Source organism: Antechinus flavipes, chromosome 5 (assembly GCF_016432865.1).
Source record: "Antechinus flavipes isolate AdamAnt ecotype Samford, QLD, Australia chromosome 5, AdamAnt_v2, whole genome shotgun sequence".
Taxonomy (NCBI): Eukaryota; Metazoa; Chordata; class Mammalia; order Dasyuromorphia; family Dasyuridae; genus Antechinus; species Antechinus flavipes.
In genome coordinates this window covers 138,369,600-138,393,767 of record NC_067402.1, presented here as the reverse complement: position 1 = coordinate 138,393,767, position 24,168 = coordinate 138,369,600, and the positions used below count along the sequence as shown (strand labels likewise).

The 24,168-nt window shown below is 32.8% G+C and overlaps 1 pseudogene; it reads left to right on the top strand.

The window, feature by feature from the left end:
- Positions 1-12,481: 12,481 nt before the first annotated feature.
- On the top strand, positions 12,482-17,030 carry LOC127538631 (platelet-activating factor acetylhydrolase IB subunit beta-like; annotated as a pseudogene).
- The last annotated feature ends 7,138 nt before the right edge of the window (positions 17,031-24,168 follow it).

Here is a 24,168-nt window from a genome sequence, read left to right as displayed (position 1 = left end):
AGTTCGCTGACTTATCTAGACTCTCTTGCCAAGCTTTCCTTTGCTTTTCCCATTTTTCTTCTACCTATCTTGTGAGAGCCTTTTTAATTTCCTCTATGAGATTCATCTGTGTTGTGAACCCGATCATATCCTTCTTTGGAGATTTATATGGAGACTGTCTGTTTTTAGTCTCCTCAGGGTTTAATGTCTGCTCTCTATCTATATCGAAGCTATCAATGGTTCAGGGCCATTTAAATTTTTTGCTCATTTTATCAGAGAAGAATCAAAGAAGAGAAACTACGAAAAAAACTACCAAATGCAATCTGTTTTTTTGGGTAGGAGGGAGGGGGCAGGTCTGGATGGTGTCACCGAGCTTCCTCTACAGACTGCAGGGGGCAGCAGTGAGGCACTAGGAGGACATTAATGGGCATGCTGAGACATTGTAGGTGGGTGTGGCCAGGTCCTAAGAGACCCTAGCTGTTAGGGGTTGTATTTTTCACTCCCTGTCTTTTTAGCTTATCTGCTTGTCTACTGGCTTGCTACCAGGACAAAGTATCCAATACTTGTCTACTTTGTCTGATACTTTGATGGGAAAGTTCTCCCATCAAAGACACCTGAGATCACACCCCACCCCGCTCAGGTCTGCTCAGCTTCTGCTGCCTGCCCTCAGCCTGCACCTCATCTAAAACCATCCCCACCCTCAAGCAAAAACAGACATCTTCTGGTAAATTTCAAGGATGTCTTCTCTTGATAATTATTTTTTTTCAGTCAAGCACTAATTCTGAGGCTTGTCATGATTAAAATTCTGAAAGAAAACAGGGAGCTTAAGTAGATGTGTACCTCCTCTCCACCATCTTGGCCAGAAGTCCTCCAATAGTCTTCTGATGAATTGAGCTATCTGCAGCCAGTGAGAGGAGTGTGAGGACTGAGCATGCATCACAACATAGTATTTTCACTCCTTTTGCTATTGCTTGCTTGCATTGTGTTTATTTCCACCCTTTTCCCTTTTTGATCTGATTTTTCCTGTACAGAATGGTAATTGTGAAAATATGTATAGAAAAATTGCACATGTTTAACATATATTGAATTACTTGCTGTCTAAGGAAGGAGCTGAGGAGAAGAAAGGGAAAATTTTTGGAAAACAAAGCTTTGGAAGAGCGAATGCTGAAAAATTATCCATGCATATGTTTTGAAAATTTTAAAAAAAAGAAAACTTGTATAAAAAATTAAGTGAAATCCTTTGTTGGGAAGACAGTCTTACTTTTCTATTTTTATCACAATTTATCCCAGTGTTTTGTATTTAGTAAGAAATTAGGAATTCTTTTTCATTTGTCATGATATATTTTGATAGCTTCAACCAAGCATCAAATTTAATCCATAATACTATATCTTACATGTAGGAAAAATTTTCAGAAAACTAAATTTTAAAAAGATGAATTGGATGGATTGAATTGAATTCAGTCGTTTCAGTGGAGGATTTGATTTTCCATGTTGGTGCATAAAAAATCTATAGTAGGGACTATTTATAAAAATCTGGGAAGGTGAAACAGCTTCTTTCCTAAAAAAACAACAAAATTTATGCTCTATATGATCTATTTAGTTGTGAATGTAAATTCCTGAGCTTTTTTCCTTTTCCCTCAGAAAACAAAGTAATAATGACTTCTGTAAGCTCAACCAACTCCTTCTAATCCTCATCCCCCCAAAAATAATAAAAAAAATTAAAAACATAGTTATCTAAGGAAAGAGCTTTAAAGAAACATCATCACATTGCAAATATACTTTAAATATCTTTGTTGATTCATATCATCTCTTTAATATTTCCTTTAGAATCTAAAATTGGTTAATGAAAGACAATAAATTCTCAACTCCATTTAAAAAAAAATGTTTTACAGATGACAATGCTAAGGAACAGATAGCTTCATTTACTTGCCCTGGGACAAAAAGCTAGATTTAGGTAATTTTAGGATTTTAATCTAGGTTTTTTTATTTTGACATTGCTCTCTATCATATCTGATTCACCATAATGGTGATCTACATTACTAATGCCTGCTATTTTAATTTTATGTTGGAAAAAAATTCTGAGCATGTTCAGCATCTTCAACACTTTTGCAAAAAGCTTCAATACTTGCCAAGGAGATCAAATGTGTTTTTTCAAAAGTCCAAAAGGCTAGAATTTATATTGAAGAAGTTTCAAAATCCTATTTGCAAAGAGAGTTCAAACAGTAGCATTTGAGGAGTTAAGATAAAAATAATCAGCAAAAATAGACCAAAAACTGTTGTTAAAAATCCCATAATAAATAGTTGTTTTACTTCATGGTTTCACACAAATTTTGACAGGTCTAAAAACTATATCATCATTTACTGTTGTTACCAAATGTTCAATGATGTGTAGATTAATAAAATTTAAATATCCTGAGAAAAAAGAGGAACATGTAATGACAAGTACCTTCTCACATTATTGATGTCTTTTTAGAATATAAAGTAAGAAATCTGAAGCTGGAAAATAAGCCCAGAATTATTTTTATCTTCTGGGGATACACCCAAAAAGTAAGTTTCATCTTTTCATAAATACAATTTTACTACTGATCTCACAACAGGAATCTTTTGGAGAAAATATTTTTATTTGATATTTTGACTTTTTCTCTGTAACTGGAAAATCAGAGATTCAATCACATAGATAGAAAACAAATGTTCTTAAATGTTTTGCCCCTTGCATGGAAAGAGAATCCTGAATGGCATCTAAATATATGACAACAACAAGGAAGACAGTACAATAACTTCTTTAGTACTGTGAAGAAACTTTGAATGATTTCCAAAAAAAAATACACATAAAAGTATGTATGTATGTATATAAATATGTGGGGAAAACAACTGAATTAGATTGTAGATTAAGTTGTTAAAATGTATCGGATTTTTTCAGTATTTTGTACAATTTCTCCTTCTAACTGGAGGGCTGCAGTTGAACACTAAACTCCTCTTAAAGCTTTGCTTTATAGATGGCTCCTTGGTAAAGTCATTATTCACCAGCAATTCTACTTGGCTTATACATCATGTAATATCCTCCCCAAGTTGAGTGGTTTCATATTTTTCCTTTTTAATTTTTATTTTATTTCTCTTTTATTGTTCTTTTGTTTATTTTTTCCCTATATTGGACTGTAAATTCCTTGAGAGTAAGGACTATCTATTTTCTTATTTGTGTTCCCAGCACTTATTATAGAGTCTGGTACATAGACTCAACTTATGTGCTTATACATAACATATATATGCATATATATTGAAACATATATATGTATATATATGTAACATAGATGTTTAACAAATGTTTATTGAATTGACTTTACTGAATTGAATTGTATTACATAATGTATGTAGGGAACACAATAAAATGTACAATAAAATATTCAGCAAGTGCTTACTTATAGGCCTACGTGTAGCATATTACCCCAGGAGGAATGCTGTACTTGGAGTGGAGGAATCTGAATTCAACTTTTAGATCTGCTATTTATTTATCAATGTAATTTTGGGGTAAGTCACTTCACTTCTATAAATCTTATATTCTATATCATTTGGTTTGAAAGGGTGGTATAGGCAAGATCCCAGTTGAGACCTCCATTCAGCTCTGAAGCAATAATCCTTCAAAGATTGTAAGTAGTCTCTAAACTTGTCTGAATGACTACAAATAAAATAGTTTTCAGAAGAATGAGCGATAGGTATTAGAGAACAATCTGAGGAAACAGAAAGTGAGATAAAGTTGCATTCATAAAAGCTTCTTAGGAGTTAGAGTAGGGAGAATAATATTCCAGACTTAGCTTTCTCATGTTCCTCTCTCCTTCTGTGCTCTAGTTTAAGGTAAATATATGGGAAACAAGATGTTAATTGAGAATATTCTTCTTTCTCTAAGGTAATCACAATGTTTCATAATTTTGAATAGTCGGGAGTGGAAGAAGAGAGATAACTCTTTATTAAAATTGGCTAAATTTCCTTTATTTGGAAAAAAAAGGCTTTTTCAATGACTTTTATTTCTTCAATCTGTAAATTGATTTTTCCCTTAAATGAAGATTTTACATTTGTCTCGTATTTGAAGAAACTAAAATCCTAATGCCTATTTTAATTATCTAAACAAAGAAACACTATGCATCAGACAGTGATATGTAAATTCTTGATAAGAATACTACTAAGACTTAGAACTAAACAATGTTTAAATGAAATCTTTTCACCCATTTACACTGGAACAAATAAGACCTTTATTTTCATCACCTCACAAATCTGCTGCAAGAGAACTATTTTATTTACTAATCCCTTTTCTTCTATTTACAAAACAGAGTTGCTCAAAAAGAAAAAAAAAAGAAATAGGATTATGGAAATATTTCACTTGAAAATTTAGTTTTCTGGATTATATTTATGCATGTATGCATGCATATACAAATATTATAATCATATATTACACATATGGACTTAAATACATGATAGTGCTGTAACATGTTATGAATTATTTAAAAATAATTTACTTTGAATTTCATGTTTGATGTAAGAAAAAAAGAAACTTATGAAAAAGGCGAGGCAGCAACTATAGATACTGACAAAAGGAAAATGTAAGTATAAGGAAATTAATTGTGTCAAATTAAGATTGCTAAATAAAATGAATTTGAGACAGCATACTATATTTGAAAGTCATCAAAACATCTTAAAACATATCAGTTACATGTTCTGTTCCAAGATCCATGAAATTCCAAATCATTTGTAGCTTGCTCTAGGGAATTTGATACACAAAAGATGTGCTGTTTTGCAGAGAGGAGGTATATGAATATCTTCCAATCTGGTATCTGTCTTGCTTTCATTTTTATATCATTCAGGAGCTTTCATAACAAAGGACAAAATTAGATGCTTATTTTGGAATGCAACATTTATCATTTCCAGAACACTGAAAATAGCATTAAATTTAGCATTTGGGCTATAAGCCAGCTTTTGCCAAAGGACTTCCTTCCTTCTAAGATTTTGCTGCCAGATTTACCACCTATATCTTCAGTGGACATTTAGCACTTACTAATCTTATTTTTTCCAGGGCCTAGATTTTTGTAAAGGGTGCTTGGGGCAGAGTTAAGCTCACAATTATGAGAGGTTCTAACTCCAAGATGCTAAGGTTGTAGCAATTGGACAGTGAATAAGAAAATGTCATGTGTGTGAGAATGAAAATTTGGTTTCTGGCTGAAGTTTCTTTAATTCTCAGAGGTTAGCTAGAGGAAGCCCAAGAAAAGGCCACATGAAGTTCAAAATAAACAAATGGAGAATCTGAAAGATTAAAATATAGGACAGTGAAATGTTTCCATTTCTTAATAAAAATAGCCATAGGGTTGAGTAATGCAAGCATTGTATGGACTTATAATTCCTTTCAGGGTGAGCCTGGTTTTGACCATTCTATTTGATTCCTAAGCCAGTGTTTACATTCAGTTTTTTAAATCTACAGTAATTAATCAGTTTCCATCTGTCCTGATTTATTTTAAAACTGTTCCCCATAAGTTTCTGCAGAAATAATTGAAAAGGCATCAGTGGCTCCTTGAGAGCTTTAATTATACTACATCAAGAACACTATTTCCTACATTGTTAAAGAGAGTAGAGCAAAAGATATGGTTTCAGAACATTTTAACTTTGTGGAGGACTTAACAAGCCATTTCTATGGAATATCAGATATAGTGATAAAACACCAAAATAAAGAATCTTTGGCAAAGGGAGACACCTGTATCTGCAACCTCCTTTTACTGATATCATTAAGTTATAATATTGTTAATCAGAATGGAGCCAGCCAGTACATATTTCAATTAATGATTTAATCAAACTGAAAAATGGATGCTGAAGGATGCTTGTGAAGGTCTTCCTTCTCCCTCTTCTTTGCTATTCAACACATGAAGTTCTCAGACCTCAATCTAAGAATGTCAAATATGCCATGGGAGATTAAAGGGAATTTATTCACTTTTGTAATTCTAAGGCCTGCCCTGTAATTTGTTTCTCTCTGTATGGTGTGGCAGATACAGCTCTGGGACTAAAGTTAGGAAGATTCTTCTTGAGTTCAAATCTGGCCTCAAACATTTGCTATCTGTGTGGCCCTTGGCATTGGGCACATCACTTAACTCACAGTTACTCATCTTTAAAATTAACTAGAGAAGAAAATGACATACTTTCCATATCACTCCAGTATCTTTGCCAAGAAAATCCAAGTGGGGGCATGAAGAGCTGGACATGACTGAAATAACTGAACACATATCACCATAATGTTAATAAGATTTAAATAAACATTCTGATGATTCAGTAGCTTGTGTTGTACAAATTTTGACAATAGCAATGGAATTTTTTGCATTATCAAATTGAAAACTGAAACCTTATGCTACACCAGGAAGCAGAAAAGTTAGCCCACCATAGGCATCCTCTTGTCACTTGTCTGTTTGTTTAAAGCATCAAGTTAGAAAGGCTTCATATATGAGGAAGGGCTGATGTGGTAGGCATGAAGTCAAGATAATTTGAGTTCAAATAACCTCTTTATATACTATTAGTGATATGACCATGATCTCAATTTAACATTTTGTTTCTTCACTTATGAAAAGAAGGTTTGGGAATTGATAACTTCTAAGCTCTTTCCCAGCTCTAAATTTTTGATTGTTTTAGTATTATCTCTCATCTGAAGTCTAGCCTGATTAAACTTGGAGATCATTATCATAAGATTTTCTTTAGATTTTTCTTTTTGCTCACAGCCACTCAGAAAACTATAGACTAAATACATTGGTAGTAAAATAATAGATCTTTGAAATAGCGAGCAATCAACAAATACTGTGTCCCTTATGTATTAAACACTAAAAAAGAAAATAATCTGTAGTTTCCAGCACCTTATATTCTATTGAAAAAAATAGAAAAAAATAATTTAAAAAGTGAGATCTTCAGAAAAGAAAATATATAACAATATAGATATAACTGATAGAGCACAACTATGACCTTGCCCTACTTTTCAGCAGCTTCAATACATTTTTTCTCCCTTTTGTGACTTCCCTTTTAGTTCCAAACTAAAACCCTTAGTAATCCTCCCTAATCCCAATATATGTGAGAGAGATCACAGGAAGTTCACCTAGGATTCCACTGCTATCATATCTTTCTCCAGAATTCTCCTCCCTTTCTAATTATTTAGTTAGTGCAAGTCAGACTTGCTAGGAGCCACCTCCTCAGACATAGCAATTGTATGATCAGTATATATTATCTACCACCACAAATTCTACCTCCAGATCCCATTTGATTCAAATGCAGGAATTCTTAGAAGTGACTCCACTCCTTAATTATCCATTAATCTCATTATTACAGACTTAGAGCTAAACTGATCCTTAGAAGACATCTAAGGAAGAAAACTGAAAATCAAAGAGGGAGGTAAAAAAGCAAAGTTATACAGGTATTAAGTAGCAGAGCCAGAATTTAGAGCCTTGACTTCTTGAAATTTTGCACTCTTTCCACTGTACCATAGTGCTACATACTGTAGAGATGTATGATCAAATATCACTACCATTTATCTTGAAGCAGTTGGGACTGTCTTAAATGGGGGCAGTTCATACTATATGCTGACAATCAGGGAAAAAAAATAAACGAGAGAAATTGAACTTGACTCAACATATGGTTACTATTATTCCAAAATACATATGTATGCATTCTGTGAATCATTTATTTCAACAGTGCAAACAAGCAAGAATTTGGGTCATGTACTCTAAATAAGATAAGGAATAGAGTGTAGTTTACTTGAATGAAAAATTAATGTTTGGTAACAAACAAGACAAGGCAATGAGATTTTCTCAGGATGTTTAGTTATTTATGGAAAGAAAAATACACCCTTGAGACTGTGTGGTAATAGGGGCAGGTACGTGCAGTACATGGCCTGCATAGTGCAAAGGCAGCAACTTGCACATAGCCATTATTATACCTGTCTCTTGGGCACATATGAAAATATAGGCCTCAGTTAAAGTAAAGGTAGCTTTTCTCACTGGTCCTGTCACTATGTTTCTGTCATTTCCCCTCAATTCCTTTGACCTTTTTTTCCTTCCTGTTCTTTTTTTTCCCTTACCACCTCTTTGGCTTGATTCTGCATAGGTTTCATAAGGCTTATTATTGGTAAAAGGAGACAGAAATGGAAAATTTTCTAGGTTGATTGAAAGATTCAGTCTTTCCTTAATCAATCAGTCACAAGATAACTATGATATGAGAAGTATTGTACAAAAAGTAGATGTCCAGGATGATCCAATCTTTTTGACTAGGGGAATTGCTTTATGCCCATTTTTAAGTAGTTTCCTTAGTAAGTTAATTTCATTAAGAGGTTCCTTCAAATTTATAGGTTACAGGATTTCTATAGCATAAGACATATCAGGCAGTCTTTTCCCATTAAAATCCATTAATTCGTTCAGTTAGAATTGGTAAATTATAAACATCCAACTGCTATTAAGGAAATTACTGCAGCCAAATTTCTTCAAGGAGTAACTTGGTTGACAATGTGCTTAAATACATTGTTAAACTGAGAAAAAAAAAATCTCAGTTTTTTTGATGACAGCTTTTCTTATCGCAAGTGTATGAAATTCAAGAAGTTTCATAATGCATTCATTTTCATCTATTTGTAGGTGGAAATGAATATAATGAGATGAAAAACAAACCATTTTGCTCATTTCAATTTGCATTTTATCTAAACACGTTTTCAGAAAAAAATAATCACTAACAATGAATCTCTGGACAGTTGTTTATCTTTGCTAAATTTCTTGAAGAATAATGACATCAATATAGTGAAAAGTATTTTGAATAGATAATTTCACTTGAACTTCACAACAACCTTATGATGGTCTACTCCACGTCTTTGCTATCCTCTCTCTTTTCCTCCAATAAAATCACTGAAAAGAGATTTCCTCTGAGAAAATTCCCTCTACCAATTCAGAATTGTTCTTGCATTTATACACTAATAGTTATCCTGTGGATGCTCAGAAGTTAAAATATTTGCTCAAGATCACACAGTCAAAATGTATCAAAGAGTCTGAACCCTGTTCTTTCTGAATCTGAGGTCATTTCTCTAAGTATATCTTTCTGCCTCTCAGTATATCCATTTCAACTACATTTTCAGATGAAGAAACTGAGACTCATAAAAAGTAATGACTAATACAAGGTTGTTGCTTGTCTTTTGTTCTTGAGGAGGACCATGACATCAGAGAGGTATGAGGGAGGACTGTTAAAGGTAATTAGCCTCACTTTTCCCTCCATAGAGATCTGGGTCCAGTGGCCAAAGACAATCAAGACAACTGGAGGTGACGCTGCATAAAATGGGAGACAGTGGCCTTTTTAAGTTAAGATCTTCAACAAGTCTCTCTTTGACTGAGATTCTAGATATATAACAGAATGAACAACCACAACTATTATTACTACTCCATAATATTTGCATAATGTTTTCAAAGTGATTTTCATTTTATCTCATTTTATCCCCACAGCAATTTTGGAAGGCAGTTGCTATTATCCTCCCCAGGTTAACAATGATGAAACTAAACCACACATAGTTCAAGTAACTTGCTAAGGATCATAAAATAAATGTCAGAACACTAGATCTGGTGTCAGGAAAATCTGAGATACTCACCTCAGATACTCACCAACTATGTATATTACTCACTAAGTGGCCATTTTATTGAACTTATTTTTGCTTCACTTTCTTTGTTCATAAAATGAAGTTAATAATAACATCTACCTCCCAAGTTTGTTGTAAGGATCAAATGAAATAATAAGTATAAAGGTAATATTTGTAAATTGTAACACTGTTAGCACAGCATTCACACAAAATAAGTTCTATATGAATGTTGTTGTTGCTAATATTGTAATTATTTTTCCCTTTTTGAAATTCTAGGCAATTCAATTGGCCTCTCAGTGGCTTTAGGAAATGTTATGATATAGTTCTGGAAGCTAGCAAGTATTACATTTTACACACTGGCTGTTACTCATACTGATAAAATTAAAGATTTTTTAAAAATCATCATCATCATCATTATTATACATTTTAGAGGTGACTGTCTAAATATATAAATTTTAGCTCCCTGTGATCTATAAATTCCTTGGAAGCCAGGGACACAGATCACTAAATCAAACTTTTCACTGTTCAAGAAGGCTTACACTTGTAAAAAAATCTTTTATAATTTTGTTCCTTTTTTGATATGAAGACAGGCACCAGAAAGATATATGCTTTGGTGATAAAAATAATAATAATTTTAAAGGAGGTAATCAAAAATATAGGTGAACTTGACGATACTGTCAAAAATTTTATTTCCAAGATGTGAAAAAAAAATGCTGCTCTGTGCATATTGCAGAAGAAATAAGGGTGCATATTCTGACAGGATAATAAGGAAATGTATTGATGCATATATTAAAGGGAAAAATATGCCTGTAAAAAATGAACATTCAACTTAATTATTACTAACCCTCATCCATATACAACATATATGTATGAATGAATTTTATTTTTGGCAACGTAATTATACATCGATATATATAGGGTCTATTATTTTATTGGCTTAGGTATTCAATCTCTCCACTGGATTATATTTTAACCTCTGTTTTAATAGATGTATTTTTTGAGATGTAGTAATTGAAAAAAAATTCTCTTTGTGGTCAACTTTCTGACAGTGAAACTCTGTGGTTAACTACAATTTGAGTCTCTTGTATGAAATAGTCTCTTGCTAAGTTTTGCAGATAATAGACATCATTGTGCCTGAATTCAAAGCTTTTTCAATTTTCTATTCATGCTAGAGTTTATTGTAAGCTGAATGGCCTTGAATAATTTAAATAAAATAAACAATTAGGTAGTGTTTTAATGGAGTTTTTCAAGATAAAATGCACTTAGAGGGGAATATAACTATTTTCATTGGTATAAAGAAATTGCAGTGGAAAACTCCCTTCACTATTCAAAATCAGAACCTGTTCTCCAAGTTAGAGTCTGAAAAGTTGCTTAGTGCACCAAGAGATTAAAAGAGTTGTCCAGAGCTACGTGATTAGTTTCAGAACTAAGACTGGAATCTACATTTTCCAATCCCCTTCCACTTTTCCCTGTTACCTCTCAGTATGCTATTATCATCATTACAGAAGAGATTTGTGACTGTTGCCAGGACAACTTTTGCTCTTCTGCACTGGAAAAGTTGTGTAACAGGAAGGAGGAAGAACAGAGATTACAACCACTCTCTTGAGAAATAAACGATGCACTTGCCAACAAGATGCCTTCATCACTCAGCAAACTGTCCAGTCCTGTGCTCTGAGTCTTTCCCTGTGGCAAGAGGAACATAATGATGAAGAAGACTAGGGAATCAGAGTTTACACTTTTGCTTCAAAAAGTGGTAGTAGAGCTAGCTAAGCTTGGAGGGAGGTCTCAGGCTCTGATACATCAAAACAATGCTTGTAATAAATCGATTTTCAAAATACAGCTATCACTTTATGAGTTTATCAAAGCCATAATTTAAAGCATTATTTTTTTTTTACAATGGAAAAAGGAGAAAAAATTCAGAATCTAGCTAGATTTTGTTATTGTTGTTCAATCATTTGTACATGGTCATTATGACCTGTGGATGATAGCACTTCAGATCCTTCTGTCCTCTATACTGTCCATGGAGTATTTTTGGCAAAGATACTGGAGTGGTTTGCCATTTCCTTCTCCAATGGATCATTTTTTTGTCAGATCTTTTCACTATGACTTTGAGCATGGCTTACTATGCATACCATAACCCAAGACTTTTTGACACAATAATGCAGTGGTCTAATTACTTATATAGATAACAGCAAATTGCAGGAAATATTACACATTTAATGGCATATCAAGATTCACATGAATCTTTATGGAACAAAAAAAGAACAATTTTCAAAGGATTTTCAATGGGGCATGCACAATAACGTTTATGAAGTACTTACCCTTCATAGGAAGTAGATCAAGTCATCAATAATTCATGAAAATACCTACTATGATGAGTACAAAGGATACAAAAAAAGGAAAAAAATAAAAATAAAAAAGCCCTGTCCTCAAGAAACTTACAATCTATTGAAGTTTACAGTCTGATGAGAAAAGGGTCACAAAAATAAAGTAAATAAAAGCATAACATTCTTTGTTTTTCTCCTTTATATATTTCTATTCATTCATTTCATTATAATTACAAGAAAGTGTCATGTGGGGCACTATATCTATATTGAGAAGAACTTTGGATAAATGTAATGATTTTGGTCCATTTCCAAAACTAGACCTGGACATACTGCTATATGTTCATATTGAGTTATCTGAGGATAGGAATTGTTACATTTTTTTTTCATCAAACCACAACATATGGACAAAGTTCACATAACAGGTGCTTAGTATATTGTCAATTGATCAGAAAAAAAGGATTCATAAGGAGATTTTTAAAAATTCTAATTGGGAAAAGAATACAAATTAATAACATTATATTTGTTTTAGGCATAGAAGAATATGTATGATTTTAACATGAGGAAACAGACCTCACTGAGGGACAATTCAGATAAAGGTAATTGCATGAATAAAGACATGGTACAGAATGTGTGTTTGTGTGTGTGTGTGTGTGTGTGTGTGTGTGTGCACAGTGTGTGAACAAAAAATTGAATAGTCCAGGTTGACTAGAACATAGATATATTTTAACGATAACTATTTCTGTGGTTAATTAACATGTCCTAAATGAATTTTAAAACCTTCTCCACTAGTAAATGTTTTGCAATTGTGATCCCTCTTTTCCTGAAAAAAAATTTATGACCCCAGGTATATAGATACATTAAATAAGTATACTAATCAAATATTTGCTAATAAAAAATCATAATTTTATAACTTCCACATTCAATTACTCAACCCTATGGAAGTTGTGATCTACAGTTTAAGAAGTTGGGACATAAATCATCATAGGTTTACAGAGTTCAACTTTCTCTAAATGATAAGTAACAATTGTTAAATACAAGCATATTAATCAAATGATTCAGAATTTGACTTTTTCCATACTTTCCCCCTTCATAGATGATTTTTTTTTCTTTACTGTTCTTTTAATAATTTTTTTTGTACAATGAGTTTTTTTTTTGAAAGAACAAGTAACAAACATCACAATAAAAATATAATTATCAGAGACTAGGGACAAAATATATTGTCAAGTCCTCCTCTCCACCTGTTTTTCACCTGTTGATGGGTATGAAAGATTGAAAAAGTTATACCAAGGTCACCATAGCAGCCTCTCAGTGTATGAACTCTCAAGAGCAAGGATTTTTTTTTTTTCTTCCTCTGATATCTCTAGGGAAAAACAAAATGCCTGGTACATGTTCAATGAAAAAAAATTCTGAATATGTCTTGTTTATATTAGTTTTCATATGTGAAAATGTTTTTCATAATAGGAAGATGCTATTTTATGGCATATTTGGTTATTGGTTCAGGAATCATGAGGCTTTCTGATTTCCTAAAGAAAGAAGCCAATTGGTGTTATATCAGAAAACTAGATATCACAGCCATAATGTTGCTGTCAAAGAGATAAAGAGAAGAACTAATCAAAGAATTTCTTTTTTTTTTCTCACTGAATGCAAGGATTTTATTCTATTTTTTTCCAAACCTCAGTTATAATATATTTTATTTTATAATAACTTTATATTGACAGAATCCATGCCAGGGTAATTTTTTTAACAACATTATCCCTTGCACTCTCTTCTGTTCCGATTTTTCCCCTCCCTCCCTCCCCCCTCCCCTAGATGGCAAGCAGTCCTATATATGTTAGATATGTTGCAGTATATCCTAGATAAAATATATGTTTGCATGACCGAACAGTTCTCTTGTTGCACAGGGAGAATTGGATTCAGAAGGTAAAAATAACCCGGGAAGAAAAACAAAAATGCAAATAGTTCACATTCATTTCCCAGTGTTCTTTCTTTGGATGTAGCTGCTTCTTCCCATCATTTATCAACTGAAACTCAGTTAGGTCTCTTTGTTAAAGAAATCCACTTCCATCAGAATATATCCTCATATAATATCATTGTCGAAGTATATAATGATCTCCTGGTTCTGCTCATTTCACTTAGCATCAGTTCATGTAAGTCTCTCCAAGCCTCTCTGTATTCATCCTGCTGGTCATTTCTTATAGAACAATAATATTCCATAACGTTCATATACTACAATTTACCCAGCCATTCTCCAATTGATGGGCATCCATTCAATTTCCAGTTTCTAGCCACTACAAACAGGGCTGCTACAAACATTTTGGCACATAGAGGTCCCTTTCTCTTCTTTAGTATCTCTTTGGGGTATAAGCCCAGTAGTAGCACTGCTGGATCAAAGGGTATGCACAGTTTGATAACTTTTTGGGCATAATTCCAGATTGCTCTCCAGAATGGTTGGATTCGTTCACAACTCCACCAACAATGCATCAGTGTCCCAGTTTTCCCGCATCCCCTCCAACATTCATCATTATTTTTTCCTGTCATCTTAGCCAATCTGACAGGTGTGTAGTGGTATCTCTGAGTTGTCTTAATTTGCATTTCTCTGATCAGTAGTGATTTGGAACACTCTTTCATATGAGTGGAAATAGTTTCAATTTCATCATCTGAAAATTGTCTGTTTGTATCCTTTGACCATTTATCAATTGGAGAATGGCTTGATTTTTTATAAATTTGAGTCAGTTCTCTATATATTTTGGAAATGAGGCCTTTATCAGAACCTTTAACTGTGAAGATGTTTTCCCAGTTTGTTGCTTCCCTTCTAAACTTGTTTGCATTAGTTTTGTTTGTACAAAGGCTTTTTAATTTGATATAATCAAAATTTTCTATTTTGTGATCTGTAATGGTCTCTAGTTCATCTTTGGTCACAAATTTCTTTCTCCTCCACAAATCTGAGAAATAAACTATCCTATGTTCCTCTAATTTATTTATAATCTCGTTCTTTATGCCTAGGTCATGGACCCATTTTGATCTTATCTTGGTATATGGTGTTAAGTGTGGGTCCATGCCTAATTTCTGCCATACTAATTTCCAATTATCCCAGCAGTTTTTATCAAATAATGAATTCTTATCCCAAAAGTTAGGATCTTTGGGTTTGTCAAACACTAGATTGCTATAGTTGACTATTCTGTCTTGTGAACCTAACCTTTTCCACTGATCAGCTAATCTATTTCTTAGCCAATACCAAATGGTTTTGGTGACTGCTGCTTTATAATATAATTTTAGATCAGGTACAGCTAGGCCACCTTCATTTGATTTTTTTTTCATTAATTCCCTTGAGATTCTCGACTTTTTATTGTTCCATATGAATTTTGTTGTTATTTTTTCTAGATCATTAAAATATTTTCTTGGAAGTCTGATTGGTATAGCACTAAATAAATAGATTAGTTTAGGGAGTATTGTCATCTTTATTATATTTGCTCGGCCTATCCAAAAGCACTTCATATTTTTCCAATTATTTAAGTCTGACTTTATTTGTGTGGAAACTTTTTTGTAATTTTGCTCATATAATTCCTGACTTTCCTTTGGTAGATAGATTCCCAAATATTTTATGCTATCAACAATTATTTTGAATGGAATTTCTCTTTGTATCTCTTGCTGTTGGATTTTGTTGGTTATGTATAAAAATGCTAAGGATTTATGGGGATTTATTTTGTATCCTGCTACTTTGTTAAAATTATGAATTTTTTCTAATAGCTTTTTAGTAGAATATCTGGGGTTCTCTAGGTATACCATCATATCATCTGCAAAGCATGATAGTTTGGTTTCCTCATTGCCTACTTTAATTCATTTCATCTTTTTCTCGACTCTTATTGCAAAAGCTAGTGTATCTAATACAATATTGAATAATAATGGTGATAGTGGGCAACCGTGCTTCACTCCAGATCTTACTGGGAAAGGTTTCAGTTTTTCCCCATTGCATATGATGCTTACTGAAGGTTTTAAATATATGCTCCTGACTATTTCTAATCAAAGAATTTCAAAGTTCAGGAAGGGACCTCAGTAGCCATCTAGGCCAATCTATACTTGAAAAAGAATTCCCTCTACATCATACCAGGCAAGCAATATCCAACTTTTGTTTAAAAGCTTCCCATAAGAGAAAATATACTACCTATCAAAGCTGCCAATTCCAGGAAGAAGCTAGGAAATTGAGGCATAGGAGATTATTTTCATTTAAATGGCTGCGAAGAAGCATATTCAACTTTATAAAAGAAGCTGAATTATATGGGAATAAAGCATTAGATAAGAAATATATTGGTAGATTTGGAAAGAAGATTAAGGAATTAGAATCAATGCTAAATGAAACAAAGGAAGAATTTACATCAAGTAGACCTCTTATTTGGAAAGGAGAGCCCGAAAATAAATTTGTTTACATAGAGAAAAGAAAAACTTGAGTGAATATAAGAGTCTAGTCACTTCTGTCTTTTTTCCACCAGTTTTCAGCATTATTGTATCTGCTTCTGAAGATGCTTCATTAAAGGTGAGGGATTATGCAATTGGAGATTTTGAACAAAAGGATAAAGGCCATACAGATTGCGCACAGGATATTTTCTTTGACCCTAGTGTCAAGCTTTTAGCTTCCTGTGCTGCTGGTCATTAAACTATGGGATTTATAAAATTTTGAGTGCATCAGAACCATGGATGTACATGGTCACAATGTCTGCTCAGTAGCTATCATGCCAATCCCCAAGGACAGCAACATCATACAGTAACTAAAGAAGGGAAAATTAGCTACTGTATGTTGTTTTCTACAGGATACCAAGAATGGTTATATTTGATGCATCCAAATCAATATGGTACTTTATTTGCCAGCTGTTCTAATGATCAGACAGTATATGTATAAGTGGTACCAGAATAGAACACAAAACTGAGATCTGAGAACATAAGGTTGGGTTAAATGCATTTTATGGGCCCCAGAAAGTTTCAATTCCTGTATTTCTGAAACTACAAGATGTGTGACAAAAAAGGAACACAATACAGGACTTACATTATTACATAGATCCAGAAACAAAACTGTTAAAATTAGGATGTTATCATCGGCGTGTGCATTATGACCTTTGGGAATCATGGTTATTGGGTAAGTGGTTCTTTTCATTGTGGAAAGCTTAGTTTATTTTGAATTGACTGTGTAGATGAAAAGAACCTCCATGTATACGACTACAAAGATAAGTGATGCATGAAAACACTCATTGTACATGAACATTGTTTCCTCCTTGGATTGCAAAGAAAGATAACATGTGATTAGTAGATATGTAGCTCAAAATAAAAGTGTAGCAGTACTGTTGACTGATTCACATTTGCCAATTGCCCCTCTCATTCCTCTGGATACACTCAGATACCCTCATTGAATTCTATTTAAATGAATATTGTCATTTCATGTAACTTATTCTAGATATAGATTGTTTATTAAAAGTTTGATACAAGGTAAAAATTATATATTAAGCTAAGACTCTAATAAATGAAAGATGAAATACTATCTAAAGACCAATAAAAATCTTGCAAGTATTAGGGTGTTTATGGTTGTAATTATTGCAAATATATAGAATATTTTTAATATGTATAGCAATCAAAACATATCATTTATGCCTATTCAATCACTTGTAGAGTCCTTGACACCTTCATAATCATTCAATGTGAATCAAAATCTAATCTTATGGAAAAATCATTTCTTTCTGAGCAATGCTGCACATGCAGATTAAAATGCTATAAAACAGACCTTTGCTCAGAAATTTTGTTGGTTTTGTTTCTTAGTAATATTTTATCCCATAAAGAAATTTTAAAGTTATAATGAAAATTACCCTGGTAATCTCATATCCATAAATTTAATTCAGCAAAAAAACTTATACATGAAAACTAACCAAAGCCCATTCCTTTACTTTTGAAATATAGGGGGAAGTAATGTAGTCTATATAAAAATAAAACAAATGTTGCAATGACTAACAGACCTTTCCCTAAGATTTCTCACATTTTTAATACCCATGAACATGATCAGGAGATGAACGAAAGAATTACTAATATCCACCAGACTGGAAGAGCTTTGAGGAACTTTAAAAATGACCAATTAAGATCTTTTTGGTCCTGTCTACTACAAAGTTACCTCTGGCAAACTTATCAAATAATATTGTTTCAATTATTTTTTTAATGATAACTCTCCAAAATCTGCACCCAATTTGTAAAATATCTTGAAAGGAGGGCCACTTTCTTTCTACTTCTGTATTAGCAACACTTAGCATATTGTTTTACAGTGGACTAACATTTGCTAAATGCTCATTGAATTGAATATAATGAAATAGAACTACCTCTCTCATGAGCTCCATTTTTACAATCCCCACTGCCTACTCAACATCAGCACAAAGGTTGTCCTATTAGCAGCTCAAATTTCCATATGCTTGAAACTAAATTTTTCATCTTCCATTTTTCCTACGGCCAATATTCCTAATTTAAAAAAAAATAAAATGAAGTTGCAACCATCCTATAGTCTCATGGAAGATAATTATTAGTATTTTTTTAAACTTTTTTTCCTACTCATATCAAATCAGTTGTCATATCTTGTTGATTTTAAAGTCATTCTACTTAAATGAAGAAGGGCTGAGTCATGGGAAGACTGCTGCAGCGGTAATCAAAAGATCCAGTTTTAAGTCTTACTTAATATGGTTTCTTATTCTTCTTAACATGGTTTGACTTTTTATAAGGGAGTTATTTTCTTTAGACCCCAATTCCCTTCATAAAAAAAAAAAAAAACTATGAATAATATGGACAAAATGTTCTCTCCTGTCCGAAAAATATTTATTATCTTTTTTTTTCCCCTGAGTCTCCATTCAAACTCATCTCTTTCAGGCTGAATCAGTATAAATCTTCCCAGTACTTGCATTCTATTCATTTTCACACATCTGCTACAATAATGTTTCTAATCTATAGATCTATGTTACTGCTCTACTCAGAAATTTTCATTGTCTTCCTATTGCCTTACAAGAAATTAGTCTGACTTTTAAGATTCTTTACTATCTGATTTGCATCTATTTTACCAATCTTATTTTATTCTATTCACCTTTCTAAATCTATAGATTCTGGACAAAATTGTAATACTATATTAAATCCTGATCTGTATACTCTCATTGCCATGTTTCCATGGTCCAGATTCAAAACTATCTCTTTGTGAAGCCTTCTCCCATCTAACTCTGAAAGTTATCTATTCTTTCTCCAGTTTTCCAAAAGCCCTTTGCCTCTTTACTATTAAATCATACATATTTATGTGTGCCTTATTCCCTCTATTAGACTTATAAGGACTTTGAAGACAAAGACAATAATAATGTTCATCTTTATTCCATAGGACCTAATAAAGTATTTTGTATATGTTAGGGAATTAACAAATATTTGTTGCATTAATTCATTAAATACTGAATATTGCTTCACATGCATAGATTGTGATTTAAAAAGACAATTATAATTTCCTTTCTCTTTCTTTTTTCATTTCTGTGTTAACAAATTTTCCCCTCAATATTTCCATTTGACATCCTTTCCTCTTTCTTTTCCTCTGCTTCTTTATAACTATAAGACTTTAAGTATTTCATGCTTTCATTTTCCATCTAATTTTCATATGTTGCTTCTTTAGTCTGTCTCCATTTGTCTCCAGCCAACTATTTACAAATTAATTATATCAACATGACAAATGGCATGTAAATTACTATTTGTTTAATTTCTTTGATTTATTTATTTTGCTATTTTAAAATTATAAACTAAACAGATGCCATCTAAATGAGCATTCCTACATATAAGAAACCAGAGAGGGCTACATATTAAATTATAGGAGCCTACACTACAAACAGACAGAGTCATACATGTTAAATATTTTAAAGTATATGTTAACTACTACTACTACTACTACTACTACTACTACTACTACTACTACTACTACTACACACACACACACACACACACACACAAATCCATACAGTTATTTTGCTGCACAAGAAAAATCAGACTTAGACATAAAGTAAAAATAATGAGAGAAGGAAATAAAAAATGCAAGCAGACAAAAACAGAGGGAATAAAAATTCTACCTTGTGGTTTATATTCATTTCCCATGGTTCTTTTTCTGGGTATAGCTAGTTCAATTTATTACTGCTCTATTGGAATTGATTTAGTTCATCTCAATGTTGAAGAGAGCAAAGTCCATCAGAATTGATCTCAATATAATATTATTGTTGAGGTATGTAATGATCTCATGGTCCTGCACATTTCACTCAGCATCAATTCATGTAAGTCTTTCTAGGCCTTTCTGAAATCATGATGCTGGTCATTTCTTACAGAAAAATAATATTCCATAACATTCATATACCACAATTTATTCAGCCATTCTCCAATTGATGGGCATCCATTCAATTTCCAGTTTGTAACCACTACAAAAAGGGTTGCCACAAACATTTTTGCACATACAGGTTCCTTTCCCTTCTTTAAGATCTCTTTGGGATATAAGTCCAGTAGTAACACTATTGGATCAAAGGTTATGTACAGTTTGATAATTTTTTTGAGAAGAGTTCCAAATTGCTCTGTAGAATGGTAGGATTCATTTACAATTCCACCAACAATATATCAGTTTTCAACATCCCCTCCAACATTCAGCATTATCTTTTCCTATTATCCCAGCCAATCTGACAGGTGTGTAGTGGTATCTCAGAGTTGTCTTAATTTGCATTTCTCCAATTAATAATGACTTGGAGCATCTTTTCATATGGCTAGAAGTAGCTTCAATTTCTTTGTCTGCTAATTGTCTGTTCATATCCTTTGGCCATTTATCAATTGGAGAATGGCTTGATTTCTTATATATTAGAGTCAATTCTCTATATATTTTAGAAATGAGGCCTTTATCAGACCATTTGATTTAAAAAATGTTTTGCAAGTTTATTGCTTCTTTTCTAATCTTGCCTACATTAGTTTTTTTTTTTTTGTACAAAAGTTTTTCAGTTTGCTATAACCAAAAATGTCTATATTTTGATCAATAATGATATCTACATCTTCTTTGGTCACAAATTCCTTCCTACTCCACAGATCTGAGAGGTAAACTATTCTTATGTTCTTCTAATTTATTTGTAATCTCATTATTTATGCCTAGATTATGAACTCATTTTCACCTTATCTTGAAATATAATATTAAGTGTAGGTCAGTGCCTAGTTTCTGCTATATTGATTTCCAGTTTCTCCAGCAGTTTTTGTCAAACAGTGAATTCTTATGCCAAAAGCCAGGGTCTTTGGGTTTGTCAAACACTAGATTATTAAAGTTATTGACTATCATGTCCTTTGAACCTAACCTATTTCACTGATCAACTAGTCTATTCCTTAGCTATAATGATCGAGTATTTAAAATCAGCCGGAGTCAGGAATTCAGGTTAAGGGAAAAATCTTCAATCTTTATTGATTGAAGTGAAGAGGTGAATAAGGATCGAGATAGCAATATGGGCAGCTGCGACAGGAAGCCAGCTAACAGAGGGGGATCTGAGCTGAGAAAACCATGGCAATGGCAATGCAAACAGTCTCTCCTTCCCCTTCCTTTTCCACTCCCCTAGCTCCACCCACCAAAATCATCATTTACTATACAACACATCAGGACTTGCACAAAGAGTGGGCGGGGCCATTCTTTCTCCAAGCTTATATATTAATAGAGTATGGTCCAATTACTATTTAGCCCCATGTGCTTGGGACCTCAGTGCATCAACTCAAGCCTCAGCCCATTACACTTAGCCAATACCAAATGGTTTTGGTAACCACTGTTTTATGATCTAATTTTAGAGATGGTACAGCGAGGCCATCTTCATTTGATTTTTTTTCATTAGTTCCCTTGAAATTCTTGACCTTTTGTTTTTCCATATGAACTTTGTTGTTATTTTTTCTAGGTCATTAAATAGTTTTGGGGGAATCTGATTGGTAAAATGCTAAATAAATAGATCAGTTTAGGTAGTATTGTCAAGTTTATTATATTTGCTTACCCTATCCAAGAGCATTTACTATTTTTCCAAATCGTTAGATCTGACATTACTTGTGTGGAAAGTGTTTTGTAGTTTTGCTCATAAAGTTCCTGATTTTCCCTTGGCAGATAGATTCCTAAATATTTTATACTATCAGTAGTTACTTCAAATATAATTTCTTTGTGTAACTCTAACTGTTGGATTTTGTTAGTGATATACAAGAATGTTGATGATTTATGTGGCTTTATTTTGTATCCTGCAAGTTTGATAAAAGTGTGGATTCTTTCTTTTTTTTTATTACAGATTTTTATTTACAACTTATATGCATGGGTAATTTTACAGCACTGACAATTGCCAAACTTTTTGTTCCAATTTTGCCCTTCCTTCTCCCCATCCTCTCACCTCAATGGCAGGTTGACCAATACATGTTAAGTATATGAAAGCATATATGTTCTAACAGTTATTTTACTCCCTCTGTTTTTGTCTGCTTGCATTTTTTATTTCCTTCTCTCATTATTTTTACTTTATGTCTAAGTCTGATTTTTCTTGTGCAGCAAAATAACTGTATGGATGTGTGTGTGTGTGTGTGTGTGTGTGTGTGTGTGTAGTAGTAGTAGTAGTAGTAGTAGTAGTAGTAGTAGTAGTAGTAGTAGTAGTTAACATATACTTTAACATATTTAACATGTATGGCTCTGTCTGTTTGTAGTGTAGGCTCCTATAATTTAATATGAAGCCCTCTCTAGTTTCTTATATGTAGGAATGCTCATTTAGATGGCATCTGTTTAGTTTATAATTTTAAAATAGCAAAATAAATAAATCAAAGAAATTAAACAAATAATAATTACATGCCATTTGTCATGTTGATATAATTAATTTGTAAATAGTTGCTGGAGACAAATGGAGACAGACTAAAGAAGCAACATATGAAAATTAGATGGAAAATGAAAGCATGAAATACTTAAAGTCTTATAGTTATAAAAAAGCAGAGGAAAAGAAAGAGGAAAGGATGTCAAATGGAAATATTGAGGTGGAAATTTGTTAACACAGAAATGAAAAAAGGAAGAGAAAGGAAATTATAATTGTCTTTTTAAATCACAATCTATGCATGTGAAGCAATATTCAGTATTTAATGAATTAATGCAACAAATATTTGTTAATTCCCTAACATATACAAAATACTTTATTAGGTCCTATGGAATAAAGATGAACATTATTATTGTCTTTGTCTTCAAAGTCCTTATAAGTCTAATAGAGGGAATAAGGCACACATAAATATGTATGATTTAATAGTAAAGAGGCAAAGGGCTTTTGGAAAACTGGAGAAAGAATAGATAACTTTCAGAGTTAGATGGGAGAAGGCTTCACAAAGAGATAGTTTTGAATCTGGACCATGGAAGCATGGCAATGAGACTATACAGATCAGTGTACTATTAGCCTGTGAAGGAAATCAAAAATGCAGGCAGACAAAAATAGAGGGATTGGGAATTCTATGTAATGGTTCATAGTCATCTCCCAGAGTTCTTTCGCTGGGTGTAGCTGGTTCAATTTATTACTGCTCTATTGGAACTGCTTTGGTTCATCTCATTACTGAAGAGGGCCACATCCATCAGAATTGATCATCATATTGTATTGTTGTTGAAGTATATAATGATCTTCTGGTCCTGCTCATTTCACTCAGCATCAGTTCATGTAAGTCTCCCCAGGCCTTTCTGAAAACATCCTGCTGGTAATTTCTTACAGAACAATAATATTCCATAATATTCATATAGCACAATTTATTGAGCCATTCTCCAATTGATGGGCATCCACTCAGTTTCCAGTTTCTGGCCACTACTAAGAGACCTGCCACAAACATTCGTGCACATACAAGTCCCTTTCCCTTCCTTAAGATTTCTTTGGGAGATAAGCGCAGTAGAAACACTGCTGGATCAAAGAGTATGTACAGTTTGATAACTTTTGAGCATAGTTCCAAATTGCTCTCCAGAATGGCTGGATGTATTCACATGTGGATTATTTCTAATAGTATTTTAGTAGAATCTTTGGGTTCTCTAAGTATACCATCATATCATCTGCAAAGAATGATAATTAGGTTTCCTCATTACCTACTCTAATTCCTTTAATCTCTTTCTCAATTCTTATTGCCAAATTGTAGCATTTCTAATACAATATTGAATAATAATGGTGATAGTGGTCAACCTTGTTCACTTCTGATCTAATTGGGAATGATTCT